At 37.6% G+C, this 23,185-nt stretch overlaps 1 protein-coding gene and 1 pseudogene across 1 annotated transcript in view; one reads left to right on the forward strand and one right to left on the reverse strand.

Moving 5' to 3' along the window:
• Positions 1 to 23,185, forward strand: part of ADAMTS19 (ADAM metallopeptidase with thrombospondin type 1 motif 19) — a 241,183-nt gene that overhangs the window by 14,910 nt on the left and 203,088 nt on the right. The window lies entirely within an intron of this gene.
• On the reverse strand, positions 8,829 to 8,924 carry LOC121010907 (uncharacterized; annotated as a pseudogene).

A 23,185-nucleotide genomic window follows, 5' to 3' on the forward strand; every position in this document is an offset into this window, starting at 1 on the left:
AAATTAATCTCTTTGCCTGTATATATCCAATTTTCTCTCCACACCATTTACTGGAAAGATTATTCTTTTCTCATGAAATGCCATAGGAAATTTTGTCAAAAGTCAACCATAAATGCAAGTTTACATTTGAATTGTTAATACTGTTTGTTATATATATGTTTATCCTTATCTCTCTCTCTCTCTATCAATGTTTATAAGAATAAATATATGTCAATACCATACAGTCTTGATTTATGTAACTTTATAATATGTTTTGAATTTGGGAACTTTAAGTTTGATTTCTTTTTAAAAAATGTTTTGCCTATTCTCTATCCTTTGCATTTCTATACAGATTTTAGCATGAGATTGTAATTTGTCAGTGTAGAGTCTGCTGGATCTTTGATAGGAATTGTATTTAAAGATCGATTTGGGGAGCATTTCCATCTTAAACAACACAAAAGTTTTTTTGCTATCTGGAAATTATTATTATGAGAACAATCATTAGGGGAGGTTTTTGAACACCACGTTGACTGATAAAGAACAGAATTAGCTCCTGATAGCCCATATTATAGTGCACAATATTTAAAATTAATAAGGATTGATGGGAGCAAGGAAAGCCAGTCATTTGGAGTTATACAAGTAGGGTATACAAAATAGAAGATTTTACAGTTCATGTCTTTGGACGAGTAGGGTGTGAATCTAGGTATCGTACTCCAGGACTGCTTCCTATATTCCACTGCTGTGAAAAAGACAAAAGTTGTTAGGGTCAGGGTTCAAATAAACAAATAAACCCAAACAAACCTACAAAATCTAAACCATCCTTTTCAGGAAGTAGGTTTCAGTCACAAACACTCAGAGTTATTCCCTAAATGTAAACTTATATCCAAAATATTGTATGTTTATTTAAACAGAGCCAAGATTTCCAGTATACGGCCTTTTATTAAAAACCAAAGCAATATGCTTTCTCTGATAATCTGAGTGTAGACAGATGTCTTCCAGCTATAGGAATCATGAGTGAGAAAATGTTAGGATAATAAAGGCCCTTAGATAATGTATTTCTCATTAATTTAATAATGATATAAAAAAGCCTAGGAAAAGATAGAAATACTATATTTAGTTAATTCCAATAGATAATTTTTCACATTTTAGCAGCTGTCACATAGGGGTGTATCAGAAAACTGACAGCATCTTAGAATTGATGAAATTTAATATGAAAGCAAATGTGGACTTGGGGTCATTTTAGGAAGTGAACATTTATGAATGTCTAGTTGCAGCAGTTTTCCAGAAGAAAAACTGGCTCATGAAATAAAAGGTAGTGATATCCAAATAGTTATATTTAAATCTTTGCTGTTGAATAATAATGTAGGGAGATGTACATAGGAAATCTTTACGGTGTTTTTTTAATGTGCTTAAATTTCCTCTGCTTAATTTGACTATGTATCGGGATTAAACCAAATTTTCATCCATGTAAACCTTAAATCTTAGCTTTAAGGAATACAATGATGGCCCAAGAATTCTGGTGGAATAGATGCTTTGGAGTGGCCAGTGGAAAATGGACAAGACATATTTACAAATACCACTTGAAATCTGGGTCCAAATTTAAGCTGGTAGAATGGTAAATTAAAGAAATATGTTTGCCTACTAATTTAATTCCCATGATTGCTTAGTTTGCATTTTCAGTTCTTTCTCCTTGTCAGGCGTCAAGAGTTTACATAATCTGTGTGAATTGACACAACCTTCCTTGGAGGGAGGGAGAGTCATGAAGGGGGTCAGTGGCTGGAAAGATGAAAGAGGAGAAGCAAACCCACCAGTGCATATTTAGAGTGTGTTTTAAGCTTAAGAATGTGGAAACCCGTTATTTCTATTTGAAATGCTTTTGGAATAACATGCTAAAGCATCCCCGGGGACAGTCCAGTGCTGCACATTAATATGGTTTAAGAGAGCTCCAAAGTATTGCCTATAGTTAGCTCAGTTGTAGTATTTTAGTAAGTGTTCTAATAACTTGGCTGCTCTTGCCCTTGGCTGTGGAGTCTCCACAAGTGTACAGTGTCCAATTTTTGGGTGCGTGGTCACATGGTCTTACGTGTTTTGAACCTATTAATAACTCACCATAGGCTTGTAAGAGAATACATCAGACTCTATATTGGAACTGCATAATCAACTGTCTGCTTAATCCTTCTCTCATTTCTTTCCATTACCTATTCGTCCAGAAGATACACATTCAGTTCTGTTCAGTGCTTATATACCCTCCTACTCCTGTAATTCTGAAATGGATTTTATAATAAATTGATCTTGGAGACTTCAAAAGTATACAATGTAAGTGGAAGAGAAAACGATGAAAGACCACCAGAGTGTTGTAAATGGTTTTTACTGTGATAATAACATAGGTTTTTATAGTACTTTACAGTTTATAAACTGTATTTACAAAATTGTTTTTTTTTTAATTTATTTTGAGAGAAAGAGCATGCATGCGTGCAAGCAGGGGAGGTGCAAAGGGAGAGAGAATCCCAAGCACGCTCCAGTGAGGAGCCCAGTGTGGGACTCAATCTCACTAACTGAACCCTGAGATCACAACCTGTACCAAAATCAAGAGTTGGATGCTTAACTGACTATGCCACCCAGGCGCCCCTACAAAATCTTTTGATTGTGGTATGTGTATACATTTTTAGAAAAGAAGTGACCTGCTAAAACAAATGCATAGGTGTGAATAGCTTTTTGTGCTAGGGCAGTGGTATATAAGAAACATATCCGCGAGAAATGGAAGACATACTGGACTTTTCCACTAATCCTACCTACAAGGGCAGTAAACAAGTGTTGCCTCCGTCTTTTTTTTTTTTTTTATCAAATCAATCAAGAAAAATCAGTGAATAGAATTCTGTTTGCATCAGTTTTTAGAAAGAAAGACCTGAGGCCCAGTATATCATAGCTGTACTTACTGAACACTACTATATGCTATACTCATAAGCATCCTGCCATAGGTATGGCTGATTTCATAGAAACCCACTGAGATACATACTCTCACGTGATTTTATAGATAAGGATGCTGAAGCTCATGGATATTGTGTAAATCATGCACATCAGGCAGCTGGTAAGGCTGGGAGGTGAAATTCAAAGTCACATCTCTTTGTGTTTGTGTGTGTGTGTGTGTGTGTGTGTGTGTGTGTGTGTGTGTGTGATGAAATTATTTTGTAGCTTCTGTTTTATTTATCAGAGGCACGTAACATTCACATTGTTTTAATTCTTTGATCCAAGGTATAGGGTGGAGATTGACATGGAGGAGATATAAAAATAGAATTTGATGTGGTAGAAATGACTGATTTTTATTTTTATTATTTAAAAAAATTTTTAATGTTTATTTATTTTTGAGAAGAGGGAAACAGAGCATGAGTGGGGGAGGAGAGAGAAAGAGGGAGACACAGAATCTGAAACAGGCTCCAGGCTCTGAGCTGTCAGCACAGAGCCTGATGCGGGGCTCAAACTCACGGACTGGAAGATCATGACCTGAGCTGAAGTGGGATGCTTAACTGACTGAGCCACCCAGGCGCCCCTATTTTTATTATTTTTTAAAAAATTATTTTTAGAGAGAGAGAGTGTGTGAGCAGGGGAGAGGGGCAGAGGGAGAGAGAGAGAAAATCTCGAGCAGGCTCTGTGCTCAGTGCAGAGACCAACGTAGGGCTTGATCTCACGACCCTGGCATCATGACCTGAGCTGATATCAAGAGTCAAACGCTCAACCCACCTGAGGCACTCTGGTGCCCCACAAATTACTGATTTTTAATGCAACCTGTCTTTCCTTTCTCCTGGTTGCTCTCTTATAGTAGTATTCTTAAAAAAACTAAAGCAAGAAATTAGCACACAGTAGAGGGATTTTCTTTAAAATATGCCTGACAGAGTCCAATACCATAAATACTCCTGGAAGCAAAGAATTCATTAATTTCACTTGCCAGTTTCATTGTTGGAAAACGCAGTTGGAAAATCCTGGCATATCTTGGAAATAATCTTGGTTTTGTTCTTTGGAATACACAGAATGCTGTATCTCTCTTGTGACAGTTGGCAATGACCGTGACAATAGCTACAAATTGAATGATAATTTATGAATCAGTTGGGTTTGGGGCCCTCTACCATGAGGTGTCTAATAGTTACATGATTCATATTTACAGTAATTCTATCAGGAAGGTGTTACTACACCCATTTTGTTGATCAAGAAGTTGTGTAATATCCCTGAGGTCGTCAAGGAAGCAAGCTTGGAATCAAATCCAGGTCTGCCTGATTTGAAAGCTAATACTGTTCATGTAAGTGGTTTGAAGACTGAGCTGTGCAGAACTCTAAAGTTTTGAAGTGTCATTTCAGAAATGGCCATGTTTCAGGTTTTGGAGTGAAGGGAAATGAAGGGAGTGTGAAGCTAGAAGGTGAGCTCCAGGCTCTTCTAACTTGGGTGTCGTCTGCTCCATTGTTCTCTGTTTAATAGCATGTCATTTTCAAAGAATATTTGGTTTGAAAGGTGTCCCAGGTGGAATAAAAAAGTTTTATTGGAAAGCCTGGAACTTTGACTTCGAGCCATCATGAAATGGGAACCACAACATCATGCAAACTATGTGAAATAATGGTTTTTCAGGCATTGGACAAAGGGTAGCGTGTGGCAGTAATCCCTGAGAGAAAAGAAACCAATGAGCAATCTGTGTGTATGTCCCAGTTCGCAGCCTGAGAGAGGAAAAAATAGAGCCCAGTATTCTTGCTGAATTAAAGAGACAAGGTTGGGATTTGAGAGATGCTGAAGAAACCAGACTTTGCTGAAGTACCAGAGAGGGAGCAGTGCATTTAGGGAGGCCTCATAACTGCAGAAGGTTCTTCTGGAGTCTTTGGTTGTGGGACATTCTACTCTCCCACCCCAGAACACACATTATTTTTCCAATGCACACAGGCTATATTTCAATGTAATACCTTATTCTTGGCCATAAAGTAATTCACTGTGAAGTTAAGGGCAGTGAAATAATGCAAAGTAAGTTTTCTTAGTCCAACAAAACTCAAATAGAAATCAATAAGGGAAAGGTCTTTGAAAAATCCTCAAATATTTGGAAATGAAACAATACACTTTTAGGTAACATAGGGGTCAAGGAATAATTCGCAAATTAGAAATTATTGGGAGGTGAATGAAAATGGAATACAACATATCATGATTTGTAGAATGCAGTGAAAGTGGTGCATAGAGGAAATATTTGCATCATGTACATAGAAAAAAATCTCAAATCAATGATCTAGGTATATTCTTGAAGAAATTAAAGGTGAAATAAGGTGAAATAAAAATAAGAGCTGATATCATTGAAGAAGAGACTGGAACAGTAAGAGGGAAAATTAATCAAATCAAAGTCGGTGCATTAAAAAAATAAAAATAATTGATAAACCCCTATTTGTCAAGGAAAAAAGATTAAAACACAAATTTTTCCAGGCGTCTGGGTGGTTCAGTCAGTTAAGTGTTCAACTCTTAATTTTGGCTCAGGTCACGATCTCAGGGTTTGTGAGTTCGAGCCCCACATCAGTCTCCATGCTGACAGCACGGAGCCTGCTTGGGATTCTCTCTCTCCTCCCCAGCTTGTGTTCTCATTCTCTCTCTCAAAAAAAATAAATAAACATAAAAAAATACAAATTTTTCTTCCCAGAAGAAAGATTAGTAAATCTGAACAGCATTATTTCTAATGAGAAATTGAATTTGTAGTTAAAAACTCTACCGAGGCAAAATCGGCTCACCTCATGATTTCTATCCAACATTTAAGAGGCTTCAATCATCCAGACACCCTTTTTAGGAGTCAATTTGAATTTTCCCCTCACCTTTTTTGCTTTTCTGTTCCCTGTACGTGGAATGGAAGATACTACATGTGGAGTATTTTGTTCCCTTTTTTTCTCCAGATGACGAGAGTCTGGTAGCTCTTTAGGTTCTTAATTCCCAAAGAGCACGAGGGATCCAAAAAAATTCCATCATATTGTACATATATTTGCAAATTTTTGGTTAAGTGCTGCTCTAAACACTTGTTTACATTGCAACAGAACTTGGGAGAATGGAAAACTATTCTTGGTGATACTCCATGACATCACTGTAATTGTCCAGTACTGTCTACATCATCCTCTCCCACTAATTACCAACCTTTTATTACGTTTCTGGAGGTCACACCATCACCATTTGCTGTGTACCCTGGCAAATTTTTCATCAGTTATTTTTGTGTTGAGATTTTCTAAATGAGTTTTTATAAAAACATTATCCTTTCAGGAAAATTCCATTCTCCCTTTATTAATTTTTTAATGTTTATTTATATTTGGGGCGGGAGGGGCAGAGAGAGAGGGAGATACAGAATCTGAAGCAGGTTCCAAGCTCTGAACTGTCAGCATGGAGCCCAAGGCAGGTGTCGAACTCAGGAGCGGTGAGATAATTCTTGAGCCAAAGTTGGATGCTTAACCGACTGAGCCATCCAGCGTCCCAGGAAAATTCCATTCTTAGGATTTTCTTTGAGTGTGTACATAGGGCCATAGGTAAATAACATTTATGGTATTTGCATACACTTAGATTGGCTTATATAATATAAATGGGATTACATAGTCTATGTCTTCTCTAAATTTTTACTTATTAATTGAATGGTAAGAGATTTTTATTCAATTAGGATAGTAATATTTTATTAGTTATATACATTACAAATCTCTTCTTGAAGTTTATAGCATTGAGATCATTTTATGCCATGTATGTAAATCTTTTTTTAAACAACTATATAACATTCCATAATATGAGAGGCCAATTATTTTAACTGCTAATATAACTTCTTAGTTAAGAGCTCTATCATCTATTATCTTTTACTTTGGATAAGATATTTAATCCCTCTGACATTCTGCTTCATATTTAAAACAAGGAAACATATTTCCTATTTTATATGGTTGTATTTGAGATTAGAGAATCATGCAAATAAATTACTTCCAGAGCAGGATTTTTCAACCTCACCACTAATGACATTTTGAGTAGGATTCTTGTTGTGGGGGGCTGTTTTGTGCATTGTAGGTTGCTTAATAGCATCTTTGGCCTCTACCCCCTAGATGCCCCGTCAGGAGAGGCAAAAATGTCTAGACATTGCCAGATTCTGCAATGTCCCTCCCTGGAGTGGGGGACACAAATACATCCACTGAGAAAATCACCGTTGTAGAGAAGTGGTATCAAGTCCGCTTCATGAAGCTGGACATATACACAGCAAAGTTCTCTGGAATGATCTCTGCATGGACTACTTTGTGGGTGGCCCTTGCTGCAATTGCGCCTGTTAGTGGACATTAAGAAAGCTTGCCAGGCTTTTATGTTGGTGCCATTTTTGCACTGACACAAATAACAATGATTTCACAATACCACAATCGGTTACATAGATCATTGTGTACCTATATGAGCATATCTACCAGAGATATTCCTAGAGATGTTATCTTTGAGGGGAGAGGCAACACAGGGCTTGCAGTATTGAAATGTTGACACATTCTGCTAAGTCATCTTCCAAAAATGCTAGACCAGTTTACACTGTCATCTATTGTACCTAAAAACACCCTTTTCGCCTAAATGTCCATCAACTGATGAATGGATAAAGAAATTGTGGTTTATATACACAATGGAGTACTATGTGGCAATGAGAAAGAATGAAATATGGCCATCCGTAGCAACGTGGATGGAACTGGAAAGTGTGATGCTAAGTGAAGTGAACCATACAGAGAAAGACAGATACCACATGTTTTCACTCTTAGGTGGATCCTGAGAAACTTAACAGAAGTCCATGGGGGAGGGGAAGAAAAAAAAAAAGAGGTTAGAGAGGGAGAGAGCCAAAGCATAAGAGACTCTTAAACGTTTATTTATTTTTGAGACAGAGAGAGACAGAGCATGAACGGGGAGGGTCAGAGAGAGAAGGAGACACAGAATGGGAAGCAGGCTCCAGGCTCTGAGCCAACAGCCCAGAGCCTGATGTGGGGCTCGAACTCACCGACGGTGAGATCGTGACCTGAGCCGAAGTCGGACGCTCAATCGACGGAGCCACCCAGGCGCCCCCAAGAGACTCTTAAAAACTGAGAACAAACTGCGGGTTGATGGGGGGAGGGAGGTTGATGAGGTGATGGGCATTGAAGAGGGCATCTTTTGGAATGAGCACTGGGTGTCATATGGAAACTAATTTGACAATAAATTTCATATAATAAATAAAATAAATTCAAATAAAGTAAAATTGAGTAAAAAAAAAAAAGAGCACCCTTTTCCTCATATCCTCATCCATAGTGAATATTAACATTCTCTTTATATGAAAGCATACTTTATGAATTTTTAATGTTTTTTCCCCTAACTTACCTTATGTGGTTTACATGCACATAATCATTGCCCATTAATCTTTTTGTCATTAAAAGCTACACCTAAGTCTCCAATTACACAACTATTCAAGGGAACAGAAAAGCGCAGAGATTAAATACAGCTAATACCCAGGTTTCATGAATGTTAAAATTTTGCCATTGTTGCCTAAGACTTTGGACATTTTTCACGTAGTATTGAACCCCTCATGGTACTCTTCCACAACCATTTTCTTTTCGAGGTCCTCAGATGTAACCACTGTTTTCAAATTTGTATACGTATTTTCCATCCATACTTTAATAATTGTATTAAGTAGGTATGCATCCGTAAAAATGTATAATAGCATTGTTTTCTATTATAAAAATTTGCAAAAAATGGAATGATACTGCACACATCTTTCTAGAACTTAGGTTTTTATAATCGTACTTATACGTGTTTAATATACGTAGTAATACGTAAAAACACGTATTTATATCGTATTTTTGAGTTTTTTAATTTAATTTTTTAAAAATCTGGAATGCTTCATGAGTTTGCATGTTAGCCTTGTGCCAGTCTTCTCTGTGTTGATCCAATTTTAGTGTGTATGCTGCTGAAGCGAGCACGTCTTGTCCACCCTTTAAACTGTAATGTTTGTTTGTATGCAGTATAGTTTATCCATTCTCAAATTGATAAATATTCATTCGCCTCCCCCTCCCCTTTTGTTTTTATATTTTGGAGTTATAAGCACTATAATAATGATCATCTTTTCGTGAGTTTGGTGTGCAAATGTGTTGAGAATTTCTCTTGAGTGTGTACCTATCAGTAATATGTTGGCTTAGAAGATACACATCCTCATGTTTATTATATATTATCAAATTGTTTTTCATGGTGATTATAATACTTCTTCCTCTTGCCAGCTGTGTATTTTCCCACATCCATAGCAACAAACTCCTGGTATTGTCAGACTGTTATTTTTTCTTCTAATATTTACTCACATTTTGGTAATTGGTAGAACAAATAGAAAAATTTGTTTTTAAAAATGGGAAAACTAAGAAATGCCACAACCCACTTTTTTTAACTGGCACTTGCGAAAATTTTATATTTAATACACATAGAACAGTAATCAAGCTAGATCATAAGTGAGGCTGTTAAAGTCTTCTCAGCAAATTTCAAATAACTGAAAACTTAATTGATGTGTTCTCTGGCAGCAGTGGAATTAATGGAAATCAGATACAAAATAATACCTCAAAATTAGTATAAAATTGTAAGTAAGACAGTACATTACCAAATAATGCATAGATCAAAGAAAAACTCACAAGGGAACTTAAAAAATATTTTGAAATGAATGAAAATGAGAATACCATATCAAAATATTTGGGATACAGCTAGGTAGTACTTATGGGAAAAGTTCTATCATTAAATACTCATGTCAGGAAATAAGATAGGAAAAGAAGAGTAAATTAAACCCAAAATGCATAGAAGAAAGGAAATAATATATTTAAGAACAGAAATCATTGAAGTTAAATAAAGCAGAAAAGGTGGAGAAAAAATTTCTGGAAAGAACGATAAAATTGCTATCGATCAAAGTAAAAGAAAATGCAAATTATCAATATTAGGAATAAAAGGGAGACTCACAAAAGTTTCTTTGGAATTAAAATTATAATTATAATAAGGAAATATTATAAACCACTTTATGTCAAGAAAGTTTACAACATTACATGAAAGGGGCAAATCTTTGGAAGATATGTATTAACAAACTGACTTAAAAAACAATGCAGAACCAGGGTGCCTGGGTGGCTCAGTCAGTTGAGCGTCCAACTTTAGCTCAGGTCATGGTCTGTCAGTTCATGAGTTCAAGCCCCATGTTGGGCTCTGGGCTGACAGCTTAGAGCCTGGAGCCTGCTTCAGATTCTGTGTCTCCCTCTTTCTCTGTCCCCTCCACCACTCACGCTCTGTCTCTGTCTCTCTCTCTCTCAAAAAAAAAAAAATACTAAAAAAATTAAAAAACAAAACAGTGAAGAACCTCTGTGAGGCCCTAAATATAGTTTAATTGAACTTGTAGTTAAAATTTTTCCCAGAAAGAAAATTCCAGGTCCAAAGGCCTTCATTAGTTAATGTCATCAACCATCTAAAGATGAAATACTACAGATTATTTCAAGTAATTTGAAGGGACACAGCGCTTACTGATACTTTTATGGGGCCAGCATTATCCGATATCAAAAACAGATAAAGATAATGTAAAGAAAAAAACCTACTGTGGAATCCAACAGAAACATAGACAGTAAAATTCTTACCAAATATAAACAGATCAAAGCCAGCAATATATGAAAGGATAATACGTCATGACCAGAAAGAGTTTATCCCAAGAATGCAAGGATAGCTTAACCTTAAAAATATCTATCAGTGTCATTCACTGTATGAAACAAATGAAAGAGAAAAACTATGCAATAATGCCAGTAAATGCAGAAAAATAATTTCGCAAAATTCAACATTAATTTATGGTAAAAGTGCTCAGCAAGCTAAGACTAAATTGTACCTACCAAAAGTACTTAATGCACATCTACAAAAAAAACCAAAAAAACCAAAACCCATGGTTGACGTTATTTTTAAACGTAGAAGACCATATATTATCAGCAATAACACAGGAATGCCCATTTTGACCACTTCTTTTTAAGATTGCACTGGAGATCTTAACCAGTACTATAAGCAAAAGTAAATAAACTAAAAAATTAAAGACATGTGGATAGAACAGGAAAAGGTAGAATTGTCATTATTTGTAGACAATGTGATCCCATACATGGAAAATCCTACGAAGCTGTGCAATACCTACTCAAACTAAAAAGTGAGTCTAGAAGGGTCACAAAATGTAGTGCCAATTTACAATAAATGAGTGTGTGTGAGAGAGAGAGAGAGACAGAGAGAGAGAGAGAGAGAGAGAAAGGGAAGGAGGGAGGGAGGAGGGAGGAAAGGAAGCAAGGAGGGAGAAGAAGATATCAGTTATTTTCTCCTTTGCCCCTAGCATTGTCTTGCTCACCCCTGTCGGGTCCAAATATTATTTAGCTTACTACACATGCAAATTGAATGCGATAGTCTTTCCCATATAGTCATTACTGATCAGAATAAAGTTGAGGCAACTACAACTTCTTTCTTAGATATCTATACAACCTCTGCTTGATCGTTTGCTTTTTTCAGAGGTATAGTTGGGCCCTGCCAACCTGCAGAGAAAAATTTGAGTCAGGACTTACAAAGCTAGATGGTACTTTTTCAACGTACGATGTTATTTATTATATAAATAAAAGTGTATTTCAACAATAAAGTTAGTCTCACCATTTTAAAGCTCTATAAATAAAATTGCTTAAAAACTCACTCTGTAGTAGGTAAGTATTAAGTATTTCTATTTTATGGCCTTTGAGATCTGCTTTTAAATTTACTAAAAGTCTGTCTTATAGTAACTGTATGTGTGTGTGTGTGTATATATATATATGTACATATATATACAGTTTATAATAACATAGGACAGATCCAGCTCACCATCTTGCATAGTGTCTTGATCCAGTTGTAAGTGGACAGATTTCTATTCAGGGATCATAATATATATATATATATATATATATATATATATATATGTGTGTGTGTATGTATATATATATAATGATATATAAACATATATCATACAATTAGCATATATATTAACTAATATAACTGAATTTTAAAGTTTTGCATTTTTCTTCTTATGTATGTGGAATAATAAATACGTTTATTCTTTCTCTTGGTACTTGTACTGAATTCCAGACGTTTTCTAGATGAACTTATTCAGTTTGAAATAATTAATCTCAGTTTGTCTGCAAGGGTGGTCTGCGTTCTTACTAATTAAGAGTGTAGTTCATTAAACCATGTGTCTTTAGCTCTTTAAAGCAATTTACTCTGACATATACTGAGTTAAAACTGTAATTCATATGTATTCTTTGGGTAGTTGTTGAATCAAACCTGAAGGGATTCATACCCATATATGGATTTGAAGTCTACATGTTGGATAAGTTGAATAAATAATAAGTCACAGATAAATTGCAAGACCAAAAGAAAGCATGAGGCAATGTTGTAACTCTGTATTGTGTGGGTGGTGTGATTTTCAGGCCTCTGGTTTTATTTACTTTGTTAGAGATCCTTTTAACAGGCCTAGCCAAGGAAATATACCAGGCTTTTATGTTGAATTGAAAATCGTAATTATCTAGAGATAAAGTACTTGAGACTCTGTAAGGTAGAGCACAGGAATAGTTCACTTTCTATAGAGATTTATAGTTGGGTGAAGTGCTTTCATGTATATCCTTTCATTTAATGGACAGGAAATGGTTATTTGTAAGATAGAAGAGAGTTGCTTCAATTTCACTCTTAATGTTGCCTTTGTCCTGGCTAAGCTTTATACAGACACTCACACCCATTTTTATCTGCCAGACATCAGCCCAGCAACTAAGGCTGAAAAGTGAACCAAGTTTGGCATGAGTGTTCTTTAAATCAATGAGTGGCGTTGAAGGAAGTTAATCCAGAGTATAGAATACATTAAAAAATGTTACAAAGCCTCCGTAGTAGTCCTTAGTAGTCCGTGAAGATCAGGCTCTTAATGTTACAATTGAGACTGTTTAGCTTCATTTCATAGTTTTGGTTTACTACCCAAATCGGTAGATAATAATTCTGATGTCATTATCACTTAAGGGCTAGCATGCATTGAGTGCCTATTATGAAAAGTCAAGTGCAATTTATACGCTTAATTAGAGCAATTGGTGGGTCTTCTCATCTGAATGAGAAGAATTTCTTCTTATTACCAGAAGAAAAAGAAAAGGTGGTGTGGCAGAAGGGAGAGGAAACTGCGTCTTGAATTCTCTTTTCTGTACTGTTCCTTGGGTTCGTCTCTCTCTGATTGGAAAGGTGTTAGTCTATAAGGTCCTGTTGGTAACCAAGGTGATCTTATCTCAGTAGCATGTGGTGGGACGCTCAATGAAGTCACTGTGAAGAAGCCCATTTCCAAACCTACTGGCGTATGGCAGCTTCAGTTTTCAAACAGAACTGCAAGGCACTTAAGCTTTACTTTTTTTTTTTTTTTTTAATTCAGTGATCTCAAAGCTTCCATTTTATCTTTTATGAGATTTTTTTCAGGACCGTTGGCTCATAGTGCTCTGGGTGGATGAACAGTTCAGTTATAATTCCCTGAGACTGTTTTCATATCTTCTAGGAAGCATATTTTGAGTTATGCAGATGCCTTGGAAGCGTCCACCTTCTGTGATGGGGGACTCTGGTACTATTATTTAGAATAGTTCATAGTGTTTGTTTTGAACATTGCAGTTGGTGAGAATTTTTTACAGGTTAAATTGTTCATTTCTTAGGAGCCATGATCAACAGATCTCAGTACTTTTTCTCTAACAATGAGAAAAATAAGAACCAGTGAAGTTATATTACTTGCTTAAGCTGACACAGGTTCCATCTGATGGAGCAGATACGGGGTTTGGCCTTTCAGTCCACATCTTCTGCTTTTTCCTTTACGATTAAGGTTTGTTCTAGATAGGTTGAATTATATAAAATTGTCAATACATGAATGTTTGATGTACAATGAAAAGCAATTTCATATGCTACAACTTAAAAAATATCCCAAACACCAAAAATCTCCATTTAGGAAAAGTTCATTTCACGTGTAGCTAAAACAGTAATTGTTTTGAAAGCCTAATACTTAATTTGCAGGGGAAAAAAAAACCTAAGTCATTACTAATTGCAATGGAATGCAAGAGCAAACACACTAGCTTATGGAGCTCCTTGGCTCCTTTACGTTAAGGACTCAGGAGGCAGGCTGCGGTGTTTGAATCCAAACTCCCCTATTACAATCCTACTGTGTGACCTTACATAACCACTCAGTGCCTCTGTATCTTCACCTTTTTTTTTAATGTTTATTTTTGAGACAGAGGGAGAGTGCAAGTAGGGGAGGGGCAGAGAGCAGAGAGAGGGATACAGAGGATCCAAAGTGGGCTCTGTGCTGACAGCAGTGAGCCCGATGTGGGGCTCAAACTCACGAACCATGAGATTACATGAGAATCTGAGCCAAAGTTGGGCGCGTAATCGACTGAGCTACCCAGGCGCCCTGTATCTTCACTTTTTAAGATTCAGTAAGTTACTTGAATGCCTCACTGTAAGGGCTTTAAATGTGTTTATTAAGTGAGATGGAAATGAGGAATGGAAAATATTTTGGTCAATGGATTAAACAGTCATCTAGACTTTTTTTTTTTTTTTCAACGTTTATTTATTTTTTGGGACAGAGAGAGACAGAGCATGAATGGGGGAGGGGCAGAGAGAGAGGGAGACACAGAATCAGAAACAGGCTCCAGGCTCTGAGCCATCAGCCCAGAGCCTGACGCGGGGCTCGAACTCATGGACCGTGAGATCGTGACCTGGCTGAAGTCGGACGCTTAACCGACTGCGCCACCCAGGCGCCCCCATCTAGACTTTTTAAAATGCTACCTATTAGATATTTTTTAATTAATTAAATAAAGGAGGAATATTAAGTTAGGTTAACATAAGAAGTAGTATACCCATGTGCTATTTGTTATCAATTTGTTTAAACAGATCTGAAAGAAAACGTATACACCTACCCCTTGCATTCCAGGAAATGTCTGTTGGTTGATTGAGCAGTTAAATGAAGTTTCTCACTAACATTCTTCCCCCCAAATTCCTTTCAAATTTTTAGTGCTAAAGTGGCCTCTAGGATATGATTTCCAAAAGGGCTCTGACACTTTCCCATTCAAGTACAAATAAATGACATAGTGACTTCTCATGGCCAAGTGATCAAAGTAACTATAATGTACACACCTGCAGAGATGATGGGTTGATTTGCTTGTTTTCCAGTAACCTTCAATTTCCTATATGGCCTTCAAAAATTTCAGAAGAATATGTAAGAAGCAGAAATGAAAAGAGAATGTGCATGGCTAGCCTGTTAGGGACTGTACTAAGTACTTTACAAGGTAAGAATAAATTCGTAATATTGAGTGAAAGGCACACAATTGAATGTGTGTGCTCAAATTTGTATGCTGAATGAAAGTGCTCAAATTCCTCTATTGAGTCTACCAAATAAAAATAATTATTTAGAATAATTTATTTCTGGTTTGTGAAAGATAAAATAAGTACTGGCCACCTGGAATTGAGGTCTCGGTAGGTAATGAGATAAGAAAATCCATAACCCTTCCAGTAAATCCGTGCATTCTGATGTGTTTTCATCCCAGGTTACTGAGAGAATTCAGAGTCAACATTGAACCGCTATGATTGTCTTTTAAAAACATGTATTTTATAACCATCTTATTCTTTTAGATTGACTCACATGGAGGTCATGCACGTTGTTGTCTAATTATGAGAAGCAATTTTTTTAAAACATTAAAAATTTTCTTTAATGTTTATTTATTTTTGAGAGAGAGAGAGAGACAGCATGAATAGGGGAGGAACAGAGAGAGAGGGAGACTCACAATCCAAAATAGGCTCCAGGCTCTGAGCTGTCAGCACAGAGCCTGACATGGGGCTTGAACCCACGAATCACAAGATCATGACCTGAGCCGAAGTCGGACGCTTAACCGACTGAGCCACCCAGGTGCCCCCACTTTTCTTAAAAAATTTAAAAAATTTTTCATGTTTATTTACTTTTGAGAGAGAGGCAAACAGAGCATGAGTGGGGGAGAAACAGAAGGAGAGGGAGAATCTAAAGCAGGCTCCAAACTCCACGCTGTCAGCACGGAGCCCGATGAGAAGGAATTTCCACTGCCAGTCTTGAACTTGACCTCTCCCTTCTGCACATGTGCAGGTATTTCTTTTTGGTGAAACTCCCAAGACACTGAGTATGCACATTTTCATTTGAGAGATAGTGCAAAATTGCTCTCTCAAGTGTTCATAGCAACTAATCTACCATCAGCGCTGTTTCAGAGTACTTGTTATTCCAGTAACCTCTCAGCCCTTGATATGCTCTAGTTTTACATTTGACTGTCATGTAACAGTGCACTCATGCCTGTTCGTTGGAATTTTGAAAATTACTAACCATGGTTCCATACCTCTTTCTCTTTTTGTTTGTCTTCAGTGTAAAATATATATACCATTTACTCATTTAGATGTTAGGGTCTTTATGATTGTCATTTACAGAATCATTTTGATGCAGTCATATTTATTCCAAATGTTTTCTCAATCCAAAATGTTTTGCATTTTAAAGTTTTCTTTTCAGAGTTTTGGATAGCATTTGTTTTCTTTTAAATGAGATATTGTGCAGTAATTTTTAATAGTAACTCATTCATTAATCATTTTGGATGTGGATATTTAGGTAGATTTCTAACTATTTAAATGAAGGTATCTTAAGAATACTAATATAAAACAAGGAGCGCCTGGGTGGCTCAGTTGATTGAGCGTCTGACTTCATCTCAGGTCATGATCTCGCTGTTGGTGAGTTTGAGCCCTGCTCGGGCTCTGTGCTGACAGCTCAGAGCCTGGAGCCTGCTTCAGATTCTCTGTCATCCTCTCTCTCTGCCCCTCTTCTGCTTGTTCTCTCCCTCTCTCTCTGTCAAAAATAAATAAACATTTAAAAAATAAAAAGAATACTAATATCAAACAAGAAAGAGATTTCTAGGAAACATTGTCATTCTGTCTTTGCCTCAGCTTATTCAGTAATTTTACTTCACAATTTGCAAGTACTAAGAATCTTTAAGTACTGGCTTATTAACATTATCTTACTTTGCCCTCAGCAGCATTGGAAATAGCCACTCATGCTGTCTGTCCCTCTCAATACATGTTTTTATCACTTGCCATCCAGGACCCTATACCTCCCTGACTGTTCCTTCTTGGATCGCTTCATTGATCATCATTCTTCTCTGCATCTTCCTAACAGATATGACCTAGTGTTCAGTCATGAGTCTTCTTTTCTGGTCTGTGTGCACTTAATCCGGGATCTTACCCAGTCTCATAGCTTAAATGCCAACTATATGCCAGTGATTCCAAAATAGGTAATTCTAATTTAGACCTCTCTGTTGAGCTCCAAGTCCAGCTATGTACTTGATATTTCAACATGAGGTCTAGTAGATAATATCAAACTTAACATCTTCAAACTGAAGTGATCATCTCTTCCACTCCAACACCAAACTCTCCTCTTCTCACGTTATTCTTTTAAATCTTTTTTTAGTGTTTTATTTATTTTTTAAGAGAGAGACAGAGTGTGAGCAGGGAAGGGGCAGAGATAGGTGGAGACAGAATTCAAAGCAGGCTCCGGGCTCTGAGCTGTCAGCACAGAGCCCGATGCTGGTCTAGAACCCACAAACTGCAAGATTATGACCTGAGCCCAAGTCGGACGCTTATCTGACTGAGCCACCCAGGTGCCCCTCCTCACATTATTTTTCATCCTATTGATGGTCATTTGGCAAAGGCCAAAAATCAGATTGTGGTCCTGAATTCCTTTCTTTCTTTCAGAGTGCACATTCAAACATTGTAAGCTCTTCCTTCTACTTGAGCTGCCAATAACCTCTCATCATGTCATGTCGCCTTTCTCCATCTGTAGTCTATCCTCAGTATAGCCACCAGAGTGAACCTTTTAAAGAGGTCCAAGCTTGCTAATTGTGGTACTTGTAAAGACCATATATAGGTAGTGAAAATTTAAAATGTGAATGCAGGGTTGCCTGGGTGGCTCATTCGGTTAAGGGTCCAACTTTGGCTCAAGACATCATCAATTAATGATGTCGTGATTCATAGGTTCGAGCCCCGTGTCGGGCTCTGTGCTGATAGCTCACAGCCTGGAGCCTACTTCAGATTCTGTGTCTCCCTTCTCTGTCCTTCCCCCCACTCACTCTCTCCCTCTCTCAAAAAAATAAACATTAAAAAAATAAAACAGGAATGCAAAAGATACACACATCTTCAGTGTAGTAGTTATCTCTTAGCAATAAGAGAAGGGATTTGGTTTTGGGAAGGTGTGTAGGTGCATTTCAACTGAATCAAGAAATTGTTATATTTTGGGGAGCCTGGATGGCTCAGTTGGTTAAGCATCCGACTTCAGCTCAGGTTATGATCTTGCGGTTTGTGGGTTTGAGCCCCACATCAGCTCTGTGCTGACAGCTCAGAGCCTGGAGCCTGCTTCGGGTTCTGGGTCTCCCTCTCTCTGCCCCTCCCTGACTCATTCTCTCTCTCTTTCTCTCTCTGTCTCAAAAATAAACATTAAAAAAATAAATTGTTATATTAAAAAAATTATCTGTAGTACATACGTGTTAACATTTGTTAAATACTGGGAATGGATTCCTGGGCACTCTATTATCCTATATATTTCTGAAAGTTTGAGGTTATTTCATAGTAAAGAATGATTAATAATAAATAAAAAACACCTCCCCTCTTGTTTTCCTAAACCAGTCTGTAGCAGGTTCTTAATGTGTTACTTTTCTTATAGTCTGTTATTTCAACTCATCCTATATGCTAGACATTTTTTATTGAACATTCACTTCCGTACTTAAAAGTCATAGAAAATCAAACATAAGAGTGACATTTGTAAACTAGAGAGCCTCCAAGTAAAATGAGAAGATCAAGACAGATTTCATATCACAGATGGTTATGGTAACTGGACACATAGAGAGAGGCCATGAGCATATTGTCATATATTTGAAAGGGGATAGATGCTTAAGGTGTAGAATCAGGACTCATGATTTCTGAACCTTTTATGAAAATATTTCTGAGACTTACTCCTGTCCATTGGAGGCCTGGATTGCTTCAGAGCAGTGACTGCTCTGTTAGTGACTGAAGTGCATAAGCAGAATATTAAATATTTATCAAAGGTGTTGATGGATGATTTCTTCTGTGGGTGGAATTTGGAACAAAATGACCTCTGATTTCTGGTTTGGATATGCTCTTGTTTATAAATGTCTTTTTTAAGACGTGATGCATGGACATAATCTTCCTGATGTGGCTTGGTATATGCAGAGTGCATTGGATTTCCTGTTTCATACCATACCTTTTCAGCTCTATAGATGTATGACCTCTGAAAGTAACTTCTCTTAAGTCAGCCTGATAATTACAGTAGCTTTTTGAGCCTGTGTTCTCACTGATAGGACTGAAGAGTGGGTAGGGAAAGGTGGGGAGGAAAGACACTCAAATGTTTTCTTTTAGCATTGCTGAGTCCCAGATTGGCATTCAGGCATCTTGAGGGTAAGAAACAGGCCATGTAAAGAAGAACATTTTTGGTACAAGATTTATTTTTCCCTGTGAGAGGGTAAAACACCAATATAATTTCTTAAATATTACTTCATGCCATTCAAAATGGGAGTGGGAGAGAATATTTGATTTTCCTGTGGATCCTAAATGGAAAAATAATAACACACTTTGCTGATGTGCATGCAAATGAGAAGGATGACTTAAAATCAGAAGGACAACTTGATGTGTGATGGGGTTGCGTCCTGATAAACCCTTCATAAATTGAAAACGTCATGAGTCAAAAATGCATTTAGTACACTTAACCTCCCAAACATCATCATTTAGGCTAGTCTACCTTAAATATGTTCAGAACACCTCCACTTGGGAAAATACATACATACATACATACATAATAAAATAAAATAAAAATAAAAAAATCTAATACAAAGTGGATTTTGTAATATTATGTTGATTCTCTCATGTGATTTATTAAATAGTGTACTAAAAGTGAAAAACAGAATGGTTGTTGCACAGAATGGGCACAGAATGGGTGCAGAATGGTTGTAGGCACGTTGGTTGTTTACCCTCGGGATGGCGTGGCTGACGGGCCCCTGTGGCTCCTCGTGCTGTCTGGCCTCCCTGGAGAGCGTCATATGCATGTCGCCAGCCCAGGAAAAGATCCAAATTCAGAACGTGGGGTATGGTTTCTACTGAACGCTCCTTACTTCTGCACCATCGTCAAGCTGTATAATCCTAAATCGAACCGTTGTAATTTGGAGGCTGTGTGTCTTATCAAAGATACTTAAGACTGTCTGTTTGAAAACATTCAGTACGCTGCTGTGTTTCCTTCATCTGGCACATTAGCTGATGCATCGTATGCACTCAGCAAATGTCAAATACATTCATTATTTTATTTATTTGACCTTTAGTTGAATCCGGAAGAGAAGTTGCAGCACATTTTCCATGTCTGTGAGTACCATTGCGAGGGCCCTTGAGTAGTTTGCTCCACTCATCTCGTTTCCATGGTAAACTGAATTTGCATCCACTCCCTGGGGGTATGTAGGAGGTTGGCAACCTCTCCGTTAATTGTGAGGTCACCAGTAAGACCTGGCAGCGATGAGTGCTTCCCCACATCACAGCTGTGCAGCTTCCTCAGTGGTCTCATTCGGTCGCGCTTGAAGCGCATAACTGGGCTGGAATCGCATGAGATAAGTGAGGGCTCATCACCATGGTGAGTGGGTCTGCACAGTCACCAAGTGACTAACCCTTTAATAACCAGGTGTACCACTGACTATACGCGCCAGCTCCTTAAGTGCTAGGGTGAGCCGCAAGCTGGAAGCCAACTTCAAAAAACCTCCGTAGGGCAAGCAGAGTTAGTTAACAAACTCAAATTCTCCTCATGACTCAACAAAATGAAACATGTAAAATTCTCTTATTTGCTACAAAACAAAAGTCATGTTGTTAGGCTTTGGGGGAACCCTGACTGATGTAGGCAGGGGAGTGTTTTTCCACTTGGTTTTTGCTGTTGAATTTAAAAGAAACATGAGCACATGTGTTTGACCATCTTGCGTAGAACTCCTACATTTTCAACCTGAGCAGTGTGGGTTAGGGCAGTAGTTTCTTTGGAATGAACTGAACGAGAGCTTATTCCTGTCTTTTTTCTTTTTTTTAATGTTTATTTATTTTGGGGAGAGAGAGAGAGAGACAGAGCATGAGTGGGGTAGCTGAATGGGGAGAAGGAGACACAGAAACTGAAGCAAGCTCCAGGCTCTGAGCTGTCAGCTGTCACTCACCAACTGTGTTGGACGCTTAACCCACTGAGCCACCCAGGCTTTTTTCTTTTGAAGCCACTTCTAGAAAGGGTTAATTCTTATTTCAAAAAATCGACAAGCTTCTACTTTTCTTCTAAGCTCACTGGCCCTTCCTCTTCAGTCTCCTTTGCTGATTCCTTCTCTGTTTCCCAGTGTTAGGGTCCTTTGGGTTTGGTTTTAGGCTCTCTTTTGCCCTTTCTCTATACTCCTTTTCGGGGTAACATCACTCCTCCCTATGGATTGAAAGATTATCTTTATGTTGATAGCTCTCAGACATATGTCTCCAGCTCAAAACTGTGCACTAAACTCCATACTCCAACTGTCTACTTGATTTCTCTACTTGGATGTGTCACAGATGTATCACATCTAATAAGATCCCATAGAAACTTGGAATCTCTGCTCCTAAAATCTGTTTTAGCCTCAGTACTTACATTTACATGTCAATTACAGACCTGTATCTCCCATTCTGGAGTACTTAAGCCAGAAACTCTGAAGTCATCCTTAATTCCCTGTGTTATTGTCCCTCCATATCCCAGCATCTAAACCATTAACACATTTGAGTGGTTGCCCTCCGGTTTGTATGAGTATCTAAAATTCATCTCAAATGTATTTACTTTTCTGCACATTCTTAGTTCAGCCACCGTGTGTTGCTTTTTTGCTCTAGTCACCATAGGCTTGTGCTTGAACTGTGATAGCTGATTTTAACTGGTCTTCCTGATTCTACTAATTGTGATGGCTGACTTTAACTGGGCTTCCTGATTCTACTCTTGTCACCCTATGATTTGTTTTCTTTTTTTTATTAAACTTTTTGTTTATTTATTTTAGAGAGAGAGGGACAGAATGAGAACAAGGGAGGGGCAGAGAGAGAGAGGGAGGCACAGATATGAAGCAGGCTTGAACGGGGCTCGAACTCACGGACCACAAGATCATGACCTGAGCCAAAGTCAGGTGCTTAACCGACTGAGTCACCCAGGCGCCCTCTTATAATATGTTTTCTAAAAAAAAGAACAGGAATGGCTTTCTTGAAAAATTTCTATCTAAACATGCCATCCACTGTCACTTGCTTCCAATTACATTTCAAATAAAATCTAAATGTCTTATCATAGTCTTCAGAGCTCTCCATGAATTATGCCCTGACAACCCTCTGTTCTGCTTTTGTTGCTATCATTATTTGTCTGTGACTCCTGCCGCTGCCTCAGTCTCCCCGTCGATTCTTTAACGGTGGCCTGGCTCATCTCTAGGCCCTCCTCACTGATAGACTTTTCACTAACGCCACCATTATTTATTGCTTTAAGTATAGCAGTGGCCTCCCCAGCAAGTGTTGAGCATTTCAACCTCTTTCAACATTCTTTTAGTATGTTCCTTGCCTCTTTATTGCTAAGTAATACTGTTACATTATTTATCCTTTGGTTTTCATTTTTAAAATATGTTTTACTGTGACATAAACATGGAGCACAAACATATGTTGTTATAAACAACAGTTAAAAAGTATACGCTTTTATAAACACCAAGTCAATCTATTGGACTCCTCTCATGTGTATTCCAGGGTCATAGTCTTCATGATGATGGCATCTGCTGCTTTAAATACACCAGTCTTCTCTTGCTTACAGTCTTTTTCATACAGCTGGCTCCTCTGTGTCTTGTCTCCAATGTCTGCTCCTTAGAAAGGTTGTAATGGGCCACTCTCTCTAGCAACTCAGTCTCTGCTTTATTTCTCTTAGATCTGTGTTTGTTTCTTCAATGCTACTTTTCACTGTTTCAGTTTCTTAAGTACATTTGTCTGAATGCCTGATTTTTTCTGTCTTTCCCCCTAATGGATGAGGTCCATGAAGACAGGGATTAAATCTCTTTTCAGTTTGAATCTTCAGTGCCTTGCATACTGTCATGGGACAGGTGTTCAG

Source organism: Herpailurus yagouaroundi, unplaced genomic scaffold (genome assembly GCF_014898765.1).
Source record: "Herpailurus yagouaroundi ecotype Mexico unplaced genomic scaffold, PumYag 192, whole genome shotgun sequence".
Lineage (NCBI taxonomy): Eukaryota > Metazoa > Chordata > Mammalia > Carnivora > Felidae > Herpailurus > Herpailurus yagouaroundi.